At 43.2% G+C, this 24,981-nt stretch overlaps 1 long non-coding RNA gene across 1 annotated transcript in view; it reads right to left on the reverse strand.

Annotated features, from left to right (window-relative positions):
* Positions 1-24,981, reverse strand: part of LOC141147574 (uncharacterized) — a 38,859-nt gene continuing 13,878 nt past the window's right edge. Inside the window, exons 2-3 of the long non-coding RNA XR_012245071.1 lie at positions 725-890; positions 1-440 (exon numbers count right to left, since the gene is read on the reverse strand). This is a non-coding gene — a long non-coding RNA (uncharacterized lncRNA). The remainder of the gene's footprint in view (positions 441-724; positions 891-24,981) is intronic.

Consider the following 24,981-nt stretch of genomic DNA (forward strand, 5'->3'; position numbering starts at 1 on the left):
ATTTTTTTTTTCAAACTTGTCAGTCTTTCTTTGTTTATAGCGCAAAAAAAAAAACAGCAGAGGTGATTAAATACATCCAAAAGAAAGCTCTATTTGTGGGGAAAAAACGGACATCAATTTTATCTAGGTACAGCGTCGCGCGGCCGCGCAGTTGTCAGTTAAAGTAGCGCAGTGCCGTATTGCAAAAAATGGCTTGGTAAGGAAGGGGGGTAAATCTTCCGGAGGTCAAGCGGATAATGATGGAATGCGTATGATAACCTGCAGGATGTGACCAGGAGGGGTCTCCACAGTCCAATGAGTGCAGCACACAGAGAGTCACCTAAAGAGTTTAGCAAAAATATTATTTTCTAAAGAAATGGCTCTAAAGATAGCCGGGGCTGCCTGGGGGGCGAATGTCTTCTCCGAATCTTGTGGCTGGGTCGATGTGGCAGAGTTTCTACCTAAAAATAGGAGAGAGAATAAATGTGTTTTCAGATCCAATATACCTCTTCAAACCTGGACTGGAGGGGTTAATATAATGCTGGACAAGAGAAAGTAGAGGGTCTTTAGGGTACATCGCCTCTCTTATATGGTTTACTTCCATATTATACAGCTTTTGGTAACTTTATAAGTCTGCATGAAGAAATTCCTGAGAGGTCACAATAGACAGTAACAGTATCGTTTTTCAAAAAAAGCAAACATTGTAACTTTGTAGCAAGTCACAAGGAAGACTTGGAAGACTCACAAGAATTCGTAGCAGTGGCTGATCTGTCCCAAGACATTTGTGAACACAGCCAAGAACTGCACAGGCACCAGGATTTACATGACTGTGTCATCTCTAAGCTGGCATCTCAGCCCAAGAAGTAGATGGTGACCCTGAAGGGTGCCTGAATAAACATGGCGCCATCCTTCTGGAGAGAAAAGCAGATTAAAGGTTGTCAGGAGGTGTCCTGTGATCTCCGTGAGAGCTAATAAATGCCTGAAAATATTACACTGACATTACTTATCATTCATAGACTTAACATACAGTATCTCACAAAAGTAAGTACACCCCTCACATTTCTGTAAATATTTTCTTCTATCTTTTCATGTGACAACACTGAAGAAATGACACTTTGCTATAATGTAAAGTGAAGTGGAATCAAACGGTATTTCTACAAGACCAGCTGGGTATATTCACAGCAATTACCACACCCACAAGACCCTCTCAGTACTGAGGAGATAGCTTCTTGGTGAACACAAAAGAGATGACTGCAAAGTCTAAATGTTCAAAGCTATCTGATTTCATTCTGGGCGGGTATACCACTTATATATGTTATTATTAGCCAATCATAATAGGGAACAAGGGGGTGGTCAATAGAGGGGTGTACATTTCATATCATTACATATCATTACATATTATTAATACTCAAATGCCCAACCCCTTAAACATGGCTGACATAGCAACTATAGTAACCATGCCATCTACTTCCATGACTCCTAGTCATGCCTTTGGTGTTCCCCTTTACACAGGACAATGTCCCAGACCGTTCTACACCACATAAGCTTTATATAGAAAGGTACAGAGCAAAGATGCTGCTGTAAGCTATATTTTCTTATATGTGTGCCTTGCAAAAACTGTTACAGTCTGTCACAGTCTGAGAATACAGAACTTAAACTAACTAGCAGATTATAGTGGTAAAGAGAAAATTTATTTTGAATGGGACTTTAACCACTTAAGGACCAGCCTCGTATTGGATGTTTTGTGTTTACATGTTTAAAACAGGTTTTTTTTTTGCTAGAAAATTACTTAGAACCCCCAAACATTATATATGTTTTTTTCTAACAACCTAGAGAATAGAATGGCGGTCGTTATACTTTTTTTTGCACCGTATTTGCACAGCGGTCTTATAAGCGCACTTTTTTAGGAAAAAATTCACTTTTTTGAAAAAAAATAAGACAACAGTAAAGTTAGCCCAATTTTTTTTTATATTGTGAAATATAATGTTACGCCAAGTAAATCGATACCCAACATGTCACGCTTCAATATTGCGCCCACTCATGGAATGGCGTCAAACTTTTACCCTCAAAAATCTCCATAGGCGACGTTTAAAAAATTCTACAGGTTGCATATTTTATATTACAGAGGAGGTCTAAAGCTAGAATTATTGCTCTCACTCTACCGGTTGCAGCGATACCTCACATGTGTGGTTTGACCACAGTTTTCATATGCGGGCGCTACTCGCATATCCGTTCGCTTCTGCGCGCGAGCTCGTCGGGACGGGGGTTTTTTTTAAAAAAAAATTTTAATTTTTATTATTTATTTTACATTATTTTATTTATTTTTACACTGTGTTTTTTTTTTTTAATATTGTGTCACTTTTATTCCTATTACAAGGAATGTAAATGTCCCTTGTAATAGAAAAAAGCATGACAGGACCTCTTAAATATGAGATCTGGGGTCAAAAAGACCTCAGATCTCATATTTACACTAAAATGCAATTAAAAAAAAAAGTCATTTAAAAAAATTACATTGAAAAAAATATGCCTTTAAGAGGCATGGGCGGAAGTGACGTTTTGACGTCGCTTCCGCCCAGCAATGTCATGGAGATGAGTGGGCGCCATCTTAGCCTCACTCGTCTCCAGGCACAGGACGGAGTAGGACGCGATCGCCTCCGCCGCTACCGACGGCTCCGGTAAGCGGCGGAGGGCACCGGATTGTGGCGGGAGGGGGTGTCCCTCTCCCGCCACCGATAAAAGTGATCTCGCTGCGAATCCACTGCAGGGACCACTTTTATCAGAAAGCCGGCCGCTGCACGAAAACGGGGATACCGGGGTTATGGCAGCTAGCTGCTTCCATAACAACGATATCCCCCTTCAAAGTTTGGACGTACATCGGCGTGCGGCGGTCCAGAAGTGGTTAAAGGTACTTCATGTATACACAGAAAAACAATTTAATAAAAGTATAAATCATTTATTCGAAGAAAAAATATACACATTTAAGACACAATAAAATATGCAACCACAGTTACAGTCATGGTCCTGGGTATGCACACCTATCTAAACCCTGACCTAATGAAAAAACTGGAGTTGCAAATACAGAGTTCCTGTGTCCTGTGTATAAACAGAAAACAAAAATTTGAAATCAAGTAACATATCACAATACACAGAGAAAAAAATTCAATTTTAACACGATATAGCATTGTAAGTGCATGATTCACGTTGGTATGAAATCAAAAAACAAAAAACAAAAAAAACCCAAAAATAACCCAACCCCCACAACCCGGAACCCTTGTCCCGTACCTTGATGGGTCCTGGAGTGAGCACCGCTGGGAGGGGGGGAGAAGGGGAGTCACATGCCCCCACCGCCTGGACCCCAGACCAGTCCCTATAGTGTCAGACTTCCCGTAGGGGGAGATTTGGGTTTCACTTAGGTCAAACAGGTAAGCAGTGCAGCATCTAGCTTTATGTACACTCGGTCCTGATATACCTCTATAGACTGTGGTATATATGTCACATGAATTTATAGTATAACTATTATTTTTCATTCTGTATTATTTATTTATTTTTTATTTTTTATATATACATATATACATGTTTTGGATGTCAGTTAGTTTAGTAGATGTCACTATGATCATTTCACTATAAAACAGCAGTTAATGGGTGTATGCATATACTGAGTCCAGTTTTGAATACACATTAATGCTGGTGCTTGGTTTAAGGGGCACACAGCCCTCTGGAATGAAAGCACACATTGAACATACACTTTAATACTGCACATCATTGTTGCTTGCCCTTAGGGGCACACTGTCACAGTTTAGATATATGTATCATATGTCACTGTATGGGAACTAGTGCACGTTTATGATTACCGTCACGCATACTTATAAGTGTTAACTACACTGGGATCAGCACTGTTTATGTTTATTTATTTCTGTATTGGAATTCGGTATTTAACCTTAGATCCTAATAGGGTAGCGCCATTTTCCCCACTTTTTATTATATACCTTATTAGTCCCAACTGGGAACTAAATAGGGGAAGGCTGTAACCCTCCAAGTCCTAAGCGCGGACTTTTAATTTATAATAATTAAGCTAATCCTGTCCTCAATAGGCACAAAAAATTAGAAAATGCATGGGGGTGGCAGAGAGGCACAAAGCCTAATTGCCAAAAAGTAAAAGGCTGGAGGCGATCTCTGCAACATAAAGAGTGTATCAGGATCAATATGGAATCCTTCAGATTTCCAAATGGGAACACAGGCAGTCACAGAGCCAAAATGAAAAAATTACCTTACAAAAACTCCGCTGTCAAGTACCATGAGCTCCCGGGCTGTGTCAACATGCATCTGCGCAATCTGAGGTTAAAATTTCCTCCCCGTGGCACCAAAGTGGGCGTGTGACGTCACGCCGCACTGACGCCCCGCGGACGCAAAGGAGGAGGTGCATGCAGCACGGACTGACATCCGGAAACCGGAAACTATGACCGCATCCGGTTTCCGTCTAGCAGGGTGAAAGACAGACCCTGCAGACAGTGCAGGACAGGAAAGCTGTCCTGCAGATGTAATATACAGCTGGGATGCCGTGAAAGAAAATGTACCTCAGGGCGGGCATGCATCGGGACAGTGTCACCCATACGGGTGCATTACTACTCCCAATGCACACCCTTGGGTGTCTGTATGGGAGTCAAAAGACAGGGACAGGACAGGCCCCAGCAGAGGAACAATGTGACAGAAAAAACAAAAACCCAAAACCCACCCACCAACCCCTCAAAATAACATCCAAACCCAACAAGGCCATGCATATACTTTCCATTGATCAATACTCAAAGTAGACAAGTGATCAAAATCTATACACAATTGTATCACATGTATCATTTGATAATTTATGTTTCCATTTGCTACCCGGCGGGTGAGTGGCCAACAAAACCATCTAGTAGGTAGCAGCTAGGCCAATGTCAGGGCACAGGCACACAGGATCAGAGGACCCAAAAAGATGGCATAAAGGAAAAGAAAAACCATGAATGACAGAGAAACTGTGGTCAGGAGGTCTCAAGATGCAAACATGGCTGCTCCCAAGAAAAAAAAAAAAGGGGGGGGACACAATTCACAGAAAAGGCTTGTAACTAATCCCCTCGTTCAAACCTGGAGAGCGGATGGCCTGTAGCGTGTAGATCCACCTGGTCTCCAGCTGTCCCCTCCACGTTCATGTTGAGGTAGATGTTCAAGGCTGAAAAAGCCAATTGACTTGAGATTGAAGTTATGATACAATCCCACATGGCGGCTTATGGATGTCTCCATTTTATGTTTTGAAATCAGGGATACATGGTCCCTGATTCTACAAAACAGTGGGCACTTCGCTTTACCCACGTAAAAGGCTCCACAATGGCATTGCATTAAATACACAGAGCCAACCGACTGACAGTTGGTTCTGTGTTTTGGAGTCCATAGATTTCCGTTGGGGAGCTCAATGCTTATTCCTGCAGTGATAAATAGGCAAAAATTACATTTGCCGCATGGGTAAGTCCCGGGGGACTTATTTTTAACCATATTTGTACTGCTGTAGTGGCTAGTGACCAGAGTGTCTGTAAGTGAACGGGATCTCCTATAGGTTATTTCTGGATGAGGTTTAATAAATTTACAGACTTTTTGATCAGCGGTCAATAGATACCAGTATTTGTTATAAATTTTGCGTATCTTAGCATGTTGTCGGTTATATTTCGTAATGATTCGCGTTGATGTAGAGGATTTGTCTTGCCTAGGTTTGTACAGCAGCCTATGTCTATTAAGATTTTTCACTCGATTGAACGCTTTCCTTAGGCATGTGCTGCTATAACCCCTAATCAAAAGGCGATCGCGTAAAGCATTGGCTTCCCTTTGAAAATCTGTATCATGTATGCAGTTACGTTTAAGTCTTAAGAATTGACTATATGGTATGCTTTTGATCAGTTTTTCAGGATGCAAACTACTAGCGTGTAGCAAACTATTTCCCGCCGATGGTTTTCTAAACAGGGTAGAACAAATCATCCCTGTATCGTCTGTAAAGATTTCCACATCCAGAAAGGTTATTCTTGATTGGTCAAATGTGTATGTGAATTTTAAATTATACAGTGGAGATGGAAAGTATTCAGACCCCCTTAAATTTTTCACTCTTTGTTATATTGCAGCCATTTGCTAAAACCATTTAAGTTCATTTTTTTCCTCATTAATATACACACAGCACCCCATATTGACAGTAAAAAAACACAGAATTGTTGACATTTTTGCAGATTTATTATCAAAGAAAAACTGAAATATCACATGGTCCTAAGTATTCAGACCCTTTGCTGTGACACTCATATATTTAACTCAGGTGCTGTCCATTTCTTCTGATCATCCTTGAGATGGTTCTACACCTTCATTTGAGTCCAGCTGTGTTTGATTATACTGATTGGACTTGATTAGGAAAGCCACACACCTGTCTATATAAGACCTTACAGCTCACAGTGCATGTCAGAGCAAATGAGAATCATGAGGTCAAAGGAACTGCCTGAAGAGCTCAGAGACAGAATTGTGGCAAGGCACAGATCTGGCCAAGGTTACAAAAAAATGTCTGCTGCACTTAAGGTTCCTAAGAGCACAGTGGCCTCCATAATCCTTAAATAGAAGATGTTTGGGACTACCAGAACCCTTCCTAGAGCTGGCTGTCCAGCCAAACTGAGCTATCGGGGGAGAAGAGCCTTGGTGAGAGAGGTAAAGAAGAACCCAAAGATCACTGTGGCTGAGCTCCAGAGATGCAGTCAGGAGATGGGAGAAAGTTGTAAAAAGTCAACCATCACTGCAGCTCTCCACCAGTCGGGGCTTTATGGCAGAGTGGCCCGACGGAAGCCTCTCCTCAGTGCAAGACACATGAAAGCCCGCATGGAGTTTGCTAAAAAACACCCGAAGGACTCCAAGATGGTGAGAAATAAGATTCTTTGGTCTGATGAGACCAAGATAGAACTTTTTGGCCTTAATTCTAAGTGGTATGTGTGGAGAAAACCAGGCACTGCTCATCACCTGTCCAATACAGTCCCAACAGTGAAGTATGGTGGTGGCAGCATAATGCTGTGGGGATGTTTTTCAGCTGCAGGGACAGGACAATTGAGGGAAAAATGAATGCGGCCAAGTACAGGGATATCCTGGATGAAAACCTTCTCCAGAGTGCTCAGGACCTCAGACTGGGCCGAAGGTTTACCTTCTAACAAGACAATGACCCTAAGCACACAGCTAAAATAACGAAGTAGTGGCTTCACAACAACTCTGTGACTGTTCTTGAATGACCCAGCCAGAGCCCTGACTTAAAGTGGAGGGCCACCCTGAAAAACAAAAAATCGCCAAAAACCCTAAAAAAAAGAAAAAAATCTGAAAAAAAAAATTAAACTTACCTAAACCCTTGTTGCTAGGCAGTCTTCCTAATCTGCCTCTTCCTATTTCGCGGTGAGTTCTTCTCCTCGGTGAGCGGCCCCGTTGTCTTCTGGGAACTGTGTGTGTTCCCAGAACACCACGGGGCCATTCACAGAACGGAGCTCCGTGCCGCTCTTGCATGCGCAGTAGGAAACTGGCAGTGAAGCCGCAAGGCTCCACTGCCTGTTTCCCTTTCCTAGGATGGCGGTGCCGGGACCCGAGAGCCGAGGGATGGGTCGGCCTCGGGCGGCCGACATCGCAGGCACCCAGGACAGGTAAGCACTTATTTAAAGTCAGCAGCTACAGTGTTAGTAGCTGCTGACTTATAATTTTTTTTTTTTTTAGGACGGAATCCCACTTTAAAACCAATTGAGCATCTCTGGAGAGACCTAAAAATGGCTGTCCACCAACGTTTACCATCCAACCTGACAGAACTGGAGAGGATCTGCAAGGAGGAATAGCAGAGGATCCCCAAATCCAGGTGTGAAAAACTTGTTGCATCTTTTCCCAAAAAGACTCATGGCTGTATTAGATCAAAAGGGGCTTCTACTAAATACTGAGAAAAGGGTCTGAATACTTAGGACCATGTGATATTTCATTTTTTTCTTTTTTAATAAATCTGCAAAAATGTCAACAATTCTGTGTTTTTCTGTCAATATGGGGTGCTGTGTGTACATTAATGAGGAAAAAAATGAACTTAAATGATTTTAGCAAATGGCTGCAATATAACAAAGAGTGAAAAAATTAAGGGGGTCTGATTACTTTCTGTCCCCACTGTATGTATTCACTTGTAGACTTTCCAAGAGTTTTTGCAAGTTTTCTTTTGATCCTGCCCATACCATGAATACATCGTCGATGTAACGATGCCATGAAATAATTTGACATTCCCACCCCCCCAGGTACAGGTTTGCATAAGAGGGGGCACACTTGGCCCCCATAGCAACACCCTGCACCTGGAGGTAGTGGGAACCTTTAAATACAAAAACGTTGTGTGTTAAGATAAATTCCAATTTCCAAGAGTCAAGGTCACGTTCACAGAGAAAGTCCCGCACAACTCCAACCCCTCTAGCATGTGGGATTGAGTTATACAGGGCCTCTATGTTTTTTTTTTTAAATTTTATTATTTCATACCAACGTGAATCATGCACTTACAATGCTATATCGTGTTACAATTGTTTTTTTTTTCTCTGTGTATTGTGATATGTTAATTAATTTCAATTTTTTGTTTTCTGTTTATACACCTAAGGCTCTATACAAGTCATTGGTTTTAATTTTTAATACCTGAATGCCTTCGTCCTTTTCCTGATGAAGCCGACTTAGATAGTAAAACATTATTTTTCTGCCAGTAAATCTCTTATACACTTCCTGTTTCTTGTCTGGTCATTAGCCTAGGCTTAGGACATCATGCACAGCTCTCTAGAGAGAGAGAGGGAGTTTTCAAAGAATGGAGGGGGGGTGAGTCATAAGAGGACCAATGAGAGCTTCAGAGCTGGAGGTGTGCCTCTGTGTAAATACAGGAAGTGAACAGGCAGCAGCTTCAGCTGCCCACAGTTAAAATGGTTGCAGTCAGACTCAGTGGAGGGAGATTTCTGCAGCATATTTGGCAAGTACAGAATCACAGTATATATAAAATAATATGCAAAGTGGTTGGAGTGAAGCTTCAGAATGGCAAAGATTTTTACAAATTATGTGAGCAGACTGCAGTTCGGCTTTAAATACTTATTTACTATGATCATCAGCTCCATCTAGTGGCCATAATGTGATATGTTCCCCTAAAACTCTATTGTTAACAAATGAATAACATTTGACATGGAGAGTAAATAACCTCCTAATAACATTCAATTTTGCCCCCATTTTACATATTTAAAAAAAATAAAATAAAAATGATATCTACAGCTCAAGCCTTTAAATATGCAGTTGAAACTTTTTGTTTCTCTATTTGGCTGATTTTGGACATTTGTGATTGCATTCAGTCAGTAAACTGTTCAGGGAAAGGGGGTGCTGAGAGGAGTCAGGAGACTCACTGAAGTTTAGGAAACATAAACCTATTTTTTCTTTCTGATTTGGTGGTCTGTATAGTTTAACAAATATTTCTGTATATGGGACAGACCCCATGATGTCTCCAATAGCACATTATTATTACTTTTATTAATATACCAGATTTATATAGCGCCAACAATTTGCGCAGTGATTTACAACATGAGGGCATTATAAAATTTGATTTGACTCATCTCATGACGCAGGGGGCGGAGCTTGTACAAAAGGGTGTTAATTTTGAGACCTGCCTAGAGCGGTGTGCTGTCTAAATGCAGCACAGGGTATAATGTATTGCATGGAGCATGAGATAATCTGCATGAGCAGTAATATTCTGCAGTGATCTGATAAATGAACATTGTACAAGATGATTTAAAGGGACAGTCCACTGATAATTATGGATGGTTGTAATGCTCAGCAGGGATGAACATATCATTGAAGGAAATTGGTTTTGCCCCCCCAAAACAACTTGCTCCGCTCATTATCTCCTTAGCATAGACCCAGAATAGAAAGGACACAATTTTCTTGCGCTGGAATCATAAAAATAGGAAAGATTAATGTAAAAGCAGCTAACACAACATGCGAGGATTGCACAGTAATTGATGTAATAAATGGTGTAATGTTAATTAAAACTGTATAATGAGCTTTCAGATGAATAAAACAACAACTTCACTTTAAAATTCCATAATTACAGTGATGAATCTTGTGAGATCCGCTTGCAAAGAAGCACTTTTGCCTCCAAGTGCTAAACTTCAAGAAGTCGTACCAGAAAACTCCTGGCATTACCTCAATCTTTTTCTTCTTCTTCGTACTGGGGGCGGTGCTGTGCGGTGTTTGAGGTGTGATGCTCTGCAGGACTGGGGGCAGTGCTGTGTGGTGTTTGAGGTGTGATGCTCTGCAGGACCGGTGGTGGTGCTGTGCGGTGTTTGAGGTGTGATGCTCTGCATGACTGGGGGCGGTGTTGTGCGGTGTTTGAGGTGCGATGCTCTGCAGGACTGGGGGGCGGTGCAGGATCTAGTTTTAACTAGGAAACAGTTCAAATTAGCGAAAATTAATGAACAGAATAATATTATAGAAAGGAAATTAGAACCTATTAAAGATACTAATCCCATCATTGAATTTAATAACAGTATGAAGAAAAAAATGGAAAAGTTAGATCGTGAGGTACAAAAGAAAAAAGTTAAAAAATATATTAGAGACTCTTCAGATTTCAAAAATAATAAAATTTACCTGTGGCAGAACTCCATCTCGGGGAGCAATGAGCCCATGGAATCCAACAAAGAGATTACAGTCCCCAATTCCTCACATGTGAACCCACATGAGAAATCTTCAGGTACTAGGAGTGGGAAGGGTAAAGTCGAGCAGAACACACTGGGATATAATCGTGGAGTCCCACGGTCGCAATTTGGGGGTGGCTGTCAATTTGTTGGCCACCAACAAGGGGAGGGATACCGCTCACCAAGGCCTCTGAATGGAGCCAGGGGTGGATATCGACAACAACATTATCAATATCCTCAATTGCGCCAGGGACAACCACACAGAACCAACGAGTCTGCCAATTACAATACTCATCAATACCCCCAACCCTATCAAGAGGGGTATCCCACTCCACCCCATGACTACTACTCAGATAGGGGAGATCATATTTCTACTCAGAATAGGTATGCCCCCTTGATGGATTATGACCCCAATGGGCAATATTATAATTATACAACATCAGGTCCGGCACCTTTTTTAGGACATCAGGGGAGGGGGGGAGGGGTGGTGGGACCCCGAGAGGGAACACCCGCCCGTTCAGCAACAAGGGAGGGAGGAATGGAATGAATCGGTATCCAAACAGAGATCCTATACCGTTCCCAAGAGAAGAAGGGGCTGTAGAGCAGGCAGACGCAAACAACCCAAGAAAGAGATTGAGGGACACTTGAAGGATGGGATCTTCAATTTAAGTAAGGTACAACTCAACAATAATGAAATAAATATTTTAAGTTTAGGTCTGAAATGTGCACCAAGGAAACCTATTAACAAGTTTGAGGTATATATAGACACCCATAAATTTATCCGCACTTTAAATATTAAAAAAACATTTTCTCAGTCACCCAGCAGCCCTGAGAGGGGGATCTAGTACCAATTCCACCAGATTAGATACAGGTCTGAAGAATAAATCATTATTCAACCCCCAAAACTCGAATAACCACTTCATTGAAGTGTTTAAGAATTTCGTTTTAAGTGATTTAGAACAATTGAACCCAATTAAAAGAGTCAATCCTGACTATATTATGAATGGTATTAAAGCATTAGAAGAGAGAAATGAAATAATCATCCGACCAGCGGATAAGGGGGGAGGGGTTGTTATTTTGGAAAAAGACTTTTATCATAACCAATTGTTGGAGATGTTGAGTGATCAAATCACTTACTGTAAATTACCATCAGATCCTACCAATAGCTATAGAACGCAATTAAGTGCTTTGGTTGAGTGGGGGTTTGGCATTAATGCTCTAAATTTGAAGGAGAAATGTTATCTTGTTCCTAGTTCATGTCGGATTCCTATAATATATACTCTGCCCAAAATTCACAAAGACAGCAGAGTGCCACCAGCACGGCCCATTGTGAATGGGATACAGTCAGTTACTGCTAGATTGGGGGAATTTTTAGACAAGTTCCTCCAACCTAGCGTGAAAGCTACTAAAGCTTATTTGAAGGATACCACCGACCTTCTCCTTTCCCTACAAAAGATCAGATTAAACCCATCCTCAGACTCATACTTGGTAACGGCTGATGTGGCCTCGTTATACACCGTTATTCAGCATGAGGATGCGGCACTAGCACTTAACTGGGCACTTAGTAAGGGAGATGACATCCCACACATGCAGAAGGTCTTTGTAGGTCATGCTTTAGACTTCTGCATGACACATAATGATTTCTGGTATGATGGACACTTCTTTTCACGAGTTGGCGTGGCTATGGGAGCGAAGTATGCTCCCAGCCTCGCCAACTTATTTCTCGCTGAATGGGAGGATAGACAAGTATTCAATAGGAGACCACCACAATTGCTTTTCTACCGCAGGTTCATAGATGACCTCCTGTTCATTTGGGAGGGGTCGAGGGAATCTGCGATAGACTTTATAACCTGCCTGAATGACAACTCCAACAATATCCGATTGGACTATGTCATTAGCGATACTATGGTCAATTTTTTAGATGTCACCATACTTAAGACTAATAGTATCATAAGTACAAAAGTTTTTTTCAAGGTCACAGACTGTAATAGTTATCTCTCTATCAGGAGTGGGCACCATCCCACCTGGATAAAAAACATACTGAAAGGACAAATGCTTAGAGTCCGAAAAAATTGTTCGGATTTGAGCACATATATTTCTCAAGCCAACATACTCAAAGAGAGATTTCTCCAAAAAGGTTATGATAATAACACGATTAATGGCATCATCCAGGAAGTAGCAAATACTTCTAGAGAACAGTGTTTGAAGGGGAGGGACACTGGACCACCAACGAGTCAGCATCAGTTGGGGTTCATTTTGAATTTCCATCACCAGTATAGAGATGTTGAAATCATCTTTAAGAAACATTGGCACATTTTGTGCAAAGATAGGCATTTGGGGGAGGTTCTGCCCAACTGCCCGAAATGTATATATAGACAGGCACCGAACTTCGGCCATAGGGTAGTTAAGAAAATTTTGAACCAACCAGACCATCAAACCTTTAGAATCGACCTACAGGGGTTTTATGCATGTAGAAAATGTATCTGCTGTAGAACAGTACGGGTGATCAATAGAGGTACCACTCAAATTACTAATGCTGAGAATGAAACGTTTAAGATCAGGGAGTTCATATCGCGCAATTCCTCCTTTGTAGTGTATCTCTTGTGGTGTCCCTGTGGATTGTTCTATGTGGGACGCACTAAGAGATTACTAAAGGTGCGAATTGCTGAGCATTAAGCGAATATTAAAAAAGGTTTCCAGTATCATAGTTTCCAGTATCATAGTGTGTGTCTCCATTTTAAGGAGAAGCACAATCAGGATTCAAGCCTTTTACAGTTTTGTGGTCTTGATGTGGTTCATCAATCATGCAGAGGCTCAAATCGGGTTAGGGATCTCTCCCAGAGAGAAACCCGATGGATCTTCCTCCTCAAAAGCTTATTTCCTAGAGGAATGAACATTGATCTGGATCTGAATTGCTTTATTAGTAATTTTTAGTTTGATATGGTTCAGTTCAGATCCAGCTGTTGAACCTACTTAATGACAGTTATTAACTAAATTTACCCGTTCTGGGAACTTTTTTTTAGGTGTAGAGACGAGAGTCCTGCCCTAAGTTACAATGTTTAGCCGATGTAAGTTCTATTTTGGGATTGACAATGATATTGTAATTTATTTATTAATTATTTTAGTTTTTATTTTTTCTATTTCTAATCAATCCGTAGTCTTTGAGACTGCGGCTTATTGATTCTGTTCATATGGGACCCAGTGTTATAGTCGCATCTGGATCCATTATGAATTGTTCTTGCATATATATAAAAAATTATTTTTATATGTATATATTTTTTTCATTTTTTCTATTTCCATTGATTTATTTGTATGCTTTTTTAATTAGATTACATGCATTGGCATTGTGTAGCCATAAAGTCTCATAAAGATTAGAATTATATTTATCTGATCATTTGGGATTCAGTGCTTTAGTCGCATCTGAGTTCACTATGATTGGCTCTTGCATTGAATCTTTTAATTTTATTTATCTATCTGTAGGTTTTTTATCGTATTATATGCATTGGCAATTTGAAGCCACAAAGATCTTGGCTCTTTTGTTGTTTTTATAGAGATTAGAATTACATTTATCCACCTGAGTTTAATGAGGAATTGTTCTGTGTTGAATCATGAACACGGGGACACAGGGAGCGTGTAGACGCATAGCGATTGACGCCCGCCCACCTGAGCTGTCAATTAACATAAATTTGTGATTGCCATGCCGAGTAGCCAACCCCATGACTAAGTCCCAGTGACGAAACATGTCGGGGCGTGGTTACACGGCAATCTTATATGTGAGTTAGAAGGGAGAGTGAAGGAGGAAGGAGAGACGGGCACGGAGCGAGGGTCAGTGTATGGACACGGAGGATTGTCTGCTGCGGGCTGGTGAGACTGTCATCGGCGTTCATACTCCCTGGATCCGCCATGGCCATGTATTGTTGAATCACTGCTGCATGTTTCGCTGTGATGTTATTTGGCTGCCATATATCGATTTGCCCATTGATTTTATTCACCATGTGAGTGTATTGGCGCTTGTTTTGGTTTTGAATAAATTCTTTTAAAACGGTACTACACTATTGGAGCATTTCTTCTCATCCTTTATGTGAAAACATCATCCTAAGGAGAGAGTCTGGAATATATAACGGTGGATAACAGTGGCACTGTTTAAACCCTATAAGAGTGGGTTGAGGCTTATTTTGGCCAAACACGAGAGTGGGAGGCCTTTACAGCTGGTGAGTTGGAAATTCACAAGGGAGTGGAATCACATCACTGAGGTGTGGTGGACACTTGGATTTGCAGCACTATCAAGTGGAGACACTTTTACCTTTGGAATTGCCTTCTTATTTTTCACATTATATGTGGACTTTCACTTCTCACTTTTTATATATTTTTTGCACATTATATATTGACTCACTATATTTTGTTTCTTCAGTTTTTTTCTTCAGTTTTTTTCATTATTCACACTAAGATGCAACTGTAGAGGTGTTATCCATTACACCTACTGTTGCATTTTTTGTATTGCTTAAAGCAGGCATGTCCAAAGTCCGGCCCGCGGGCCAATTGCGGCCCACGGTCTGGTTTCGGACGGCCCGCCTGGTAATTTTGACATATATATCTTTTGTGGCCCCCAACGAATCCCCGAGCGCCGGGGGCCATAAAAGATAAATATGCTGGCTGCCTTGGAGGGGGCGGGACGAGCGCCGTACAGGATACAGGAGAATTTCCTGTTTACACGGCGTCCTGTGTAAAAGGAAGTCCTGTCTCCTGCGCTGCCATTGGACAATTGTTTTGTCCATCATAGGAGGCGGGACTTTCAATTAAAGAGGCTGCCGATAAAAACAGGAATTTCTCCTGTATATCTGTTGGCGCTCGTCCCGCCCCCTCCCTGTCTTCTCCAAGGCTGCAGATGGACATGAATCAGGCTGCACTGACGGCAATGGTGAGTCTGCATTCATGTCAATGTGGGGGCTGCATTCATGTCAATGTGGTGGGGGCTGCATTCATGTCAATGTGGTGGGGGCTGTATTCATGTCAATGTGGTGGGGGCTGCATTCATGTCAATGTGGTGGGGGCTGCATTCATGTCAATGTGGTGGTGGCTGCATTCATGTCAATGTGGTGGGGGCTGCATTCATGTCAATGTGGTGGGGGCTGCATTCATGTCAATGTGGGGGTTGCATTCATGTCAATACGGTGGGGGTTGCATTTATGTCAATACAGTGGGGGTTGCATTCATGTCAATGTGGGGGCTGCATTCATGTCAATACGGTGGGGGTTGCATTCATGTCAATGTGGGGGCTGCATTCATGTCAATACTGTGGGGGTTGCATTCATGTGAATGTGGGGGCTGCATTCATGTTAATATGGTGGGGGCTGCATTCATGTCAATACGGTGGGGGCTGCATTCATGTCAATACGGTGGGGTGTGAATGAAAAACACCGATGATTTTTAAAACATAAAACAAACAAACGGTGATACCGTTGCTGAGGACGTCTCCCCCCCAGTGTATAGATTGCATTCATATTTTTGCCACCCAAATGCATTATTTTACATTTTTCTACATTGAACCTCATTTGACATGTAGTTGCCCACCCCATTCATTTGTTCAGATCTTCTTGCAAGGTTTCCACATCCTGCGGAGAAGTGATTGCCCTGCTTAGCTTAGTACCATCCGCAAATACAGAGATTGAACTGTTTACCCCATCCTCCAGGTCATTTATAAACAATTTAAATAGGATTGTTCCCAGTACAGAACTCTGGGGTACCCCACTACCCACCCCTGACCATTCCGAGTACTCCCCATTTATCACCACCCTCTGAACTCGCCCTTGTAGCCAGATTTCAATCCATGTACTCACCCTATGGTCCATGCCAATGGACCTTATTTTGTACAGTAAACGTTTATAGGGAACTGTGTCAAATGCTTTTGCAAAATCCAGATACACCACGTCTACGGGCCTTCCTTTATCTAGATGGCAACTCACCTCCTCATAGAAGGTTAATAGATTGGTTTGGCAAGAACGATTCTTCATGAATACATGCTGATTACTGCGAATGATACCGTTCTCGTTACTAAAATCTTGTATATAATCCCTTATCATCCCCTCCAAGAGTTTACATACTATTCCCAGGGATGTATTTTGGGCCCTTTTTAAAAATTGGTGCTACATTGGCTTTTCTCCAATCAGCTGGTACCATTCCAGTCAGTAGACTGTCAGTAAAAATTAGGAACAATGGTCTGGCAATTACTTGACTGAGTTCCCTAAGTACCCTCGGGTGCAAGCCATCTGGTCCCGGTGATTTATTAATGTTAAGTTTCCCAAGTCTTAATTTTAATTCTGTCCTCTGTTAACCATGGAGGTGCTTCCTGTGATGTGTCTAGAGCAGGGGTCTCAAACTGGTGGCCCTCCAGCTGTTGCAAAACTACAAGTCCCATCATGCCTCTGCCTGTGGGATTCAAGCTTGTACCTGTTAGCCTTGCAATGCCTCATGGGACTTGTAGTTTTGCAACAGCTGGAGGGCCGCCAGTTTGAGACCCCTGGTCTAGAGGATAAACACTGCACTTTTGGTTACTGAAGCCCCCTGATTCTTTTGTGAAGCCTGAGGAGAAGAACAAATTCAAAACCTTCGCCATCTCCCCAACCTTTGTAACCAGATGTCCTTCCTCAATCTTTATGGGGCCAATATGGTCTGTCCTCCCTTTTTTGCTGTTTACATACTTAAAGAATTTTTTTTTGCTCTCCTCCGCTTTGTGTCTTTCCTTTTCTATCTTAGCCATCCTTATTGCACCCTTACATTTCTTGTTGCATTCTTTATAAAGTCTGAATACTAATGATGATCCCTCAACCCTGTATTTTTTGAAGGCCTTCTCCTTTGCTTTTATATGCATTTTTACATTGGAGTTATGTCATCCAGGACTTTTGTTCACTCTTTTACATTTATTACCCAATGGGATGCATTGGCTAATGCCTCTTATTTAATATGCTCTTAAAGCAAACCCATCTCTCCTCCGTATTCTTTGATCCTAAGATTTTGTCCTAGCAAGGTTTGAAGTTTAGGGAAGTTGTCTCTTTTGAAATTCAGTGTCTTTGTATTCCCCTTATGTTTCCTATTTGTGTGATTTATACTGAAGCCAATCGACCTGTGATTGCTGTTACCTAAATTTCCACATCCGTGATCAGGTCTGTATTGTTGGTAATCAGTAGATCCAGTAACGCTTTATTTCTAGTTGGTGCGTCTACCATCTGACCCATACAATTGTCCTGCAAGACATTTAGGAACTGGCAAGTGTTAGATGAATGCGCGGTTCCCTCCGCCCGGTCTATGTCTGGATAATTAAAATCCCCCATTATGATAAAACTTCCCATCCTTGCTGCTAATCCAAATTGTGATAGGAGATCTGTCTCCACTTCCTCCCTCAGGTTAGGGGGCCTATAGCATACTCCCAGTATTATTTCCCCCTTAGCTTCATCCAATTGGAGCTCTACCCATAAAGATTCCACCTCCTCCCTAGCTCCCTTAGTGATGGCATCTCTCACATTCACTTATATATTATTCTTGATATATAGACATACCCCCCTTTTTTTACCCTCTCTATCCTTGCGATAAAGGGTATACCCTTGAATGTTTGCCAGCCAATTATGAGAGCTGTTGAATGAGGTCTCTGAAATTCCCACAAAATCCAAATCCTCTTCGTGCAACAGTATCTCTAGTTAGCCCATCTTGTCCTCCAGGCTCCTGGCATTGGTGAACATGCCACGTAGTTTAGAGCGGTCACATATTATCCTCTTATTGGGTGTTCCGAGACTGCAACTAGCACTTGCTACTATACTTACCTTGGGTTTATGCGCTTTGGTCAACCTACCACTAATGCCCCCAATACTACCCTCTGGAATATGTTCCACACTGACTAGCTCTACCTCTGGACCCTCCCCCTATCACCTAGTTTAAAAACCCCTCTAACTTTTTGGCCATCTTCATTCCCAGCTGACCTGCACCCTCCTCATTTAGGTGCAGTCCGTCCCTTCTATAGTACTGTACTGGTTATCGACTGAAAAGTCAGCCCAGTTCTCCAGGAACCCAAACCCCTCCTTACTACACCAGCTCCTTAGCCACTTGTTTACTTCCCTAATCTCCCTCTGCCTTTCTGGTGTGGCTCGATGTACTGGTAGTATTCCTGAGAATACTACCTTGGAGGTCCTTTTCCTCAATTTAGCTCCTAAGTCCCTAAAATCATTCTTTAGGACACTCCATCTGCCTCTGACCTTGTCATTGGTGCCAACGTGCACCATGACAGCTGGGTCTTCCCCCTCCCAGTAATCTGTCCACCAGATCCATGATGTGCAGAACCCGAGCGCCCGGTAGACAACATACCTTTCGGCACTTCAGGTCTTTGTTACAGATTGGCCTCTCTGTCCTTCTAAGAATTGAGTCTCCTACCACCAGAATCTGTCTTTCCTTTCCCTTCACTTCCCCCCATTCTCACTGGAGGAGTTCTTTCCCCGGCAGCTAGGAGAGTCCCTCAGTTCCAGCAGTGCAGGTCCCTGACTGGTTTCACATTGTCACTCAATGGAGCGTACTTATTGGGATGCTCCAGCCCTGGATCAGCCTTCCTTAGACTTCCCCCTCTACCCTTCCTGACTGTCACTCATCTACTCTTTGCTATTGCCTGCACCTCTTTGTCTCCACCCACCTCTGTGCTGGCACCTGCCGTGTACGTTCCTGGCTCTCCTTTAGTGTGGAGGGACTTCTCCGTGCTGACAGTTGCTTCCCCAGATTCAGAACCTGGGCTTCCAGGGAAACAATGCACTTACATTTTGCACAGCAGTATTCACCCTTGATCGGATGATCAAGGAACGCATACATGCCGCAAGATGTACAACAAGTCGCCTCTCCACACCCGCTGGGCATCGTACCTATTAAATTTAATGAGGATTGGGGATTATACCCTGTCCAGATTACCTAACAACTAGCTTCCTGACACTAATAATCAAGACAATACACAGGTACTCAACAAGACAATGCACAGGTACTCGCAGACCTACGTGCACTCACAGACCACTCACAGAACTACGTCCACTAGCAGAACTACGTCCACTCGCAGAACTACATCCACTCGCAGAACTACGGTCTGCGTAAGTGCGCACGCAGACTGCCTAAGTGCACACGCAGACTCGCAGAACTATGTGCACTCACAACTAGGGATGAGCCGAACACACCCCGGTTCGGTTCGCACCAGAACCTGCGAACGGACCGAAAATTGGCACAAACGTTAGAACCCCATTGAAGTCTATGGGACTCGAACGTTCAAAATCAAAAGTACTCATTTTAAATGCTAATTTGCATGGTATTGTCCTAAAAAGTGTTTGGGGACCCGGGTCCTGCCCCAGGGGACATGTATCAATGCAAAAAAAAGTTTTAAAAACTGATGTTTTTTCGGGAGCAGTGATTTTATTGATGCTTAAAGTGAGAAAAAAAAAAAAAGTGAAATATTCCTTTAAATATCATACCTGGGGGGTGACTATAGTATGCCTGTAAAGTGGCACATGTTTCCCATGCTTAGAACAGTCCCTGCACAAAATGACATTTTTAAAGTAATAAAAGTCATTTAAAACTGCTTACAGGCTTACCGTATATACTCGAGTATAAGTCGTTCCGAGTATAAGTCGAGGCCCTAATTTACCACAAAAAAATGGGAAAAACTTATTGACCCGAGTATAAGACGAGGGTGAGAAATGCACAGCTACTGTAAGTGGAAAAGAGGGTCAACAATGCCCATTTGCAGCCTCACTGTGCCTATTTGCAGCCATAGGTCCCCCGAACTTCAAACTCAGTAGTTAAGGGTTCCTAGATGCCCCCTAGCTGCAGCCAAAATTTGGGGTCTCTGAACCCAAAGGGTCCCGAAATGACATTGCTGCAGATGGACACAGTTGACCAAATTTGGGGCCCCGTATCTCGGGGCCACTTAGTGCTAAGAACCCCAAATTTGGTGTGCAAACCCAGTGGAACTAGCACCATATAATATCCAAAGCTGGGGTTTCTAGCACTAAGTGGCCCGAGATACAGGGCCCCATAAATCAGTTCAGAAAATGTCAAGCACTTTTCTGCAGCAGAGAATGACATTTTCCGAACCGGTTTTGGGGCCCCGTATCTCAGGGCCACTTAGTGCTAGGAACCCCAGCTTTGGATATGTTATGGTACCAGTTCAACTGGGTTTGCACACCAAATTTGGGGTTCCTAGCACCAATTGGCCCTGAGATATGGGGCCCCAAAGTCGGTTCAGAAAATGTCAAGCACTTTTCTGCAGCAGAGAATGACATTTTCCGAACCGATTTTGGGGCCCCGTATCTCGGGGCCACTTAGTGCTAGGAACTTCAGCTTTGGATATGTTGTGGTACCAGTTCCACTGGGTTTGCACACCAAATTTGGGGTTCCTAGCACCAAGTGGCCCTGAGATACGGGGCTCCAAAGTCGGTTCGGAAAATCAATTTTTTTGCTGCAGAAAAGTGCTTGACTCAAGTATAAGTCGAGGGGGGCACTTTCAGCACTAAAAAAGGTGCTGAAAAATTCGACTTATACTCGAGTATATACGGTAATTTAATGTCCGGTCCCGGTAATATGGATGAAAATCAGTGAGACAAATGGCATGGGTACCCCCCAGTCCATTACCAGGCCCTTTGGGTCTTGTATGGATATTAAGGGGAACCCCGCACCCAAATTAAAAAAAAGAAAGGCGTGGGGCCCCAGGCCCCCTTAACAGCAGTATACAGGCGGTGCAAACAAGACAGGGACTGTAGGTTTGTTGTTAAGTAGAATCTGTTTTTAATTTTGAACTGGCACATTTTTAAAGTGTAGCTCCAGCCAAAAAATCTATTTTTAAGCTTTTTGGAAAACATAGGGAAGGGTTATTATAATACTGTGACATTTGTTTTGCTGTCTGTGCTCCTCTTCAGAAGATTTTACCTCACTTTCTGTCCCAATGACAAATGTTTTTTGAAAATTTGGGGTTTTTAGTGAAACAAGGATTGGTGATAAAGCATCAGTGGAAAGGAGACACGTTTTTCCCATATTAACTCTTATGCCCCATACACACGGTCGGACTTTGTTCGGACATTCCGACAACAAAATCCTAGAATTTTTTCCGACGGATGTTGGCTCAAACTTGTCTTGCATACACACGGTCACACAAAGTTGTCGGAAAATCCGATCATTCTAAACGCGGTGACGTAAAACACGTACGTTGGGACTAAAAATGGGGCAGTGGCCAATAGCTTTCATCTCTTTATTTATTCTGAGCATGCGTGCCACTTTGTCCATCGGATTTGTATACACACGATCGGAATTTCCGACAACAGATTTTGTTGTCGGAAAATTTTATATCCTGCTCTCAAACTTTGTGTGTCGGAAAATCCGATGAAAAATGTGTGATGGAGCCTACACACGGTCGGAATTTCCGACAACAAGGTCCTATCACATATTTTCCGTCGGAAAATCCGACCGTGTGTATGGGGCATTACAGGAGAGAATTTCCCTTCCTAGGGGGTAGATTTCATCTCACTTCCTGTTGTCTCCTTCCATTTGCAAGTAGGAGGTGTTTGTAAGTTGGATGCTTGAAAGTAGGGGCCTGCCCTATATACTCTGCAGAAATTGGGGCCTTAGGTGTTGGTATTTCCACAACACTGTAAGCCCTCAGTTATTCTTGGTGGGTGCAGGAACGTATTAGATCAAGAATTGTAATTACATGCCCCTGTTGAACAGGGTCAGAAAAATTGGGCCTTTGGTGGTGGTGGTTAGGGATGAGCTTCGAGTCGAACTCATGTTCGACTCGAACATTGGCTGTTCGCAAGTTCGCCGAACAGCGAACAATTTGGGGTGTTCGCGGCAAATTCGAATGCTGCGGAACACCCTTTAAAAGTCTATGGGAGAAATGAAAAGTGCTAATTTTAAAGGCTTATATGCAAGTTATTGTCATAAAAAGTGTTTGGGGACCTGGGTCCTGCCCCAGGGGACATGGATCAATGCAAAAAAAGTTTTAAAATCGGTCGTTTTTTCAGGAGCAGTGATTTTAATAATGCTTAAAGTCAAACAATAAAAGTGTAATATCCCTTTAAATTTCGTAGCTGGGGGGTGTCTATAGTATGCCTGTAAAGGGGCGTATGTTTCCCGTGTTTAGAACAGTCTGACAGCAAAATGACATTTCGAAGGAAAAAAGCTATTTAAAACTACTCACGGCTATTGCATTGCCGGTCCGACAATACACATAGAAGTTCATTGATAAAAACGGCATGGGAATTCCCCACAGGGGAACCCCGAACCAAGATTTAAAAAAAAAATGACGTGGGGGTCCCCCTAAATTCCATACCAGACCCTTCAGGTCTGGTATGGATTTTAAGGGGAACCCCGCGCCAAAAAAAAAAAACGGCGTGGGGTCCCCCCAAAGATTCAATACCAGACCCTTATCCGAGCACGAAACCTGGCAGGCCACAGGAAAAGAGGGGGGGACAAGAGAGCGCCCCCCTCCTGAACCATACCAGGCCACATGCCCTCAACATTGGGAGGGTGCTTTGGGGTAGCCCCCCAAAACACTTTGTCCCCATGTTGATGAGGACAAGGGCCTCATCCCCACAACCCTGGCTGGTGGTTGTGGGGGTCTGCGGGCGGGGGGGCTTATCGGAATCTGGAAGCCCCCTTTAACAAGGGGACCCCCAGATCCCGCCCCCCGTGTGAAATGGTAAGGGGGTACGCTACCATTTCACTAAAAAACTGTCAAAAAATGTTAAAAGTGACAAGAGACAGTTTTTGACAATTCCTTTATTTAAATGCTTCTTCTTTCTTCTATCTTCCTTCATCTTCTTCTTCTGGTTCTTCTGGCTCTTCTGGTTCTTCCCCTGGCATTCTCGTCCAGCATCTCCTCCGTGGCGTCTTCTATCTTCTTCTCCTTGAGCCGCTCCGCACCCATGGCATGGGGGGAGGTTCCCGCTCTTCTCTTCATCTTCTCCTCTTCTCCTCTTCTCCTCCGGGCCACTCCGCATCTATGCTGGCATGGAGGGAGGCTCCCGCTGTGTGATGGCGTCTCCTCGTCTGACGGTTCTTAAATAATGGGGGGCAGGGCCACCCGGTGACCCCGCCCCCCTCTGACGCACGGGACATGACGGGACTTCCCTGTGGCATTCCCCGTGACGTCACAGGGAAGTCCCATCAAGTCACCGTGCGTCAGAGGGGGGCAGGGTCACCGGGTGGCCCCGTCCCCCGTTATTTAAGAACCGCCAGACGAGGAGACGCTGTCACACAGCGGTAGCCTCCCTCCATGCCAGCATGGATGCGGAGTGGCCCGGAGAATAAAATGAAGAAGAGAAGAAGAGAAGAAAAGAAGAAGATGAAGAAGAAGAGGAAGAAGATGAAGAGAAGAGCGGGAGCCTCCCCCCATGCCATGGGTGCGGAGCGGCCCGAGGAGAAAAAGATAGAAGACGCCGTGGAGGAGATGCTGGATGAGAATGCCGGAGGAAGAACCAGAAGAGCCAGAAGAAGAAGAAGAAGAAGAAGAAGAAGATGAAGGAAGATAGAAGAAAGAAGAAAGAAGAAGCATTTAAATAAAGGAACGGTCAAAAACTGTCTGTCACTTTTAACAATTTTGACAGTTTTTTAGTGAAATGGTAGGGGTACTTTTGTACCCCCTTACCATTTCACACAGGGGGGGCGGGATCTGAGGGTCCCCTTGTTAAAGGGGGCTTCCAGATTCCGATAAGCCCCCCGCAGATCCCCACAACCACCTGCCAGGGTTGTGGGGATGAGGCCCTTGTCCTCATCAACATGGGGACAAGGTGTTTTGGGGGGCTACCCCAAAGCACCCTCCCAATGTTGAGGGCATGTGACCTGGTACGGTTCAGGGGGGGCTCTCTTGTCCCCCCCTCTTTTCCTGTGGCCTGCCAGGTTGTGTGCTCGGATAAGGGTCTAGTATGGATTTTTGGGGGGACCCCACGCCGTTTTTTTTTTTTGGCGTGGGGTTCCCCTTAAAATCTGTACCAGACCTGAAGGGTCTGGTATGGAATTTAGGGGGACCCCCACGTCATTTTTTTTTTTTTAATTTTGCTTCGGGGTTCCCCTTTGGGGAATTCCCATGGCGTTTTTATCAATGAACTTCTATGTGTATTGTCGGACCAGCAATGCAATAGCCGCGAGTAGTTTTAAATGGCTTTTTTCCTTCGAAATGTCATTTTGCTGTCAGACTGTTCTAAACACGGGAAACATGCGCCCCTTTACAGGCATACTATAGACAACCCCCGGCTACGAAATTTAAAGAGATATTACACTTTTA

Source organism: Aquarana catesbeiana, linkage group LG06 (assembly GCF_042186555.1).
Source record: "Aquarana catesbeiana isolate 2022-GZ linkage group LG06, ASM4218655v1, whole genome shotgun sequence".
NCBI lineage: Eukaryota > Metazoa > Chordata > Amphibia > Anura > Ranidae > Aquarana > Aquarana catesbeiana.